The sequence below is a fragment of the Elephantulus edwardii genome, unplaced genomic scaffold (assembly GCF_000299155.1).
Source record: "Elephantulus edwardii isolate Elephantulus edwardi_28Jun2011 unplaced genomic scaffold, EleEdw1.0 scaffold00001, whole genome shotgun sequence".
Classification (NCBI taxonomy): domain Eukaryota; kingdom Metazoa; phylum Chordata; class Mammalia; order Macroscelidea; family Macroscelididae; genus Elephantulus; species Elephantulus edwardii.
In genome coordinates, this window is record NW_006399751.1 from 37,421,756 (window position 1) to 37,422,932 (window position 1,177).

Consider the following 1,177-nt stretch of genomic DNA (forward strand, 5'->3'; position numbering starts at 1 on the left):
CAGGCCCTAGGGCCCACTGGAAATGCTGGGTACCTTGGAAAAACGCCTCTTGGTCTCTTATCTGGCTCGAGGCATTTTTCCAAGGCGTTTTTCCAAGGTACCCAGCATTTCGGGCGTGCTCCTGGGCGGAAGAGAGACTTGAGGGTGGGCACAAGGAATTCCAGCCAGATAAGAGACCAAGAGGCGTTTTTTCCAAGGTACCCAGCATTTCCGGCGTGCTCCTGGGCGGAAGGGAGACTTGAGGGTGGGCACAAGGAATTCCAGCCAGATAAGAGACCACACAAAAATAATAAAATAAAAAATTTAAAAAAAAACAACACATTTTCTCAATAATTTTTTATGAGACCAGCTCAGGATAGAGCAGAGTTCAGAGCTATGGTAGATAGTGTTACTATAAGTTGTAGGCAACTTGGTGGCACATAACAATAGTAATAATATTACCAATAATTACAAGCCAAAATGATGCTATTTGAATATATTATGTGAAATAAAATATATCTGGAATATAAATTTCACCTGTTTACCCTTCTTTACACTCTTCATGTGACTACTAGAAGCAAAAACAGAACAAACTTACATGACTCTTGTTTTTCTCTACAGGAGAATGCCGCCTTAGCATATCAGATTTAGGAGTATCTTTTAATCTATTACCTTATCTTTCGTCTACCAATAACCAACTAACTCTTTGCTATCAGAGCGAAACTGACTCAGCTGACTCTCCAGTGGGTTTTCAGAGGTTGTAAATGTCATGGAAGGAAATTGCTCACCCTTTTTCTTGGAAAAGCTGGTAGATTCAAACTGCATTCTCTTGAATCAACGGCAAAGCTCCCTATCCCTTATGTCACCAGAGCTCCCTCACTTAGAGTTAAAGAACTAAGGGCCCTCATTTAGAATTGATGGCACTTTATATCCCTTGTGTCCAGGAGACCTCTAGACATTCAGCACGGAGAATCCTAAGCCTCCCTTGGCTCTAACAACTGATCATTAAGTTAGTTCTAACCCTTGGACTGACTTCAACAGGGGAACATAAAAGAGGAAAAAATGTTTCCAGACAAAATCCTCATAAATAATATACACTGGGCTTTGATTATTTTTTAACTCCTTCTCCAAATTAATAATTTCAGGGGGAAACAATTATATCTATTCTCTCTCTCTCTCTCTCTCTCTCTCTCTCTCT

The 1,177-nt window shown here is 40.4% G+C and overlaps 1 protein-coding gene across 1 annotated transcript in view; it reads left to right on the plus strand.

Annotated features, from left to right (window-relative positions):
- CCDC141 (coiled-coil domain containing 141) overlaps positions 1 to 1,177 on the plus strand; it is a 258,070-nt gene that overhangs the window by 220,501 nt on the left and 36,392 nt on the right. The gene's annotated exons all lie outside the window — the stretch shown is intronic.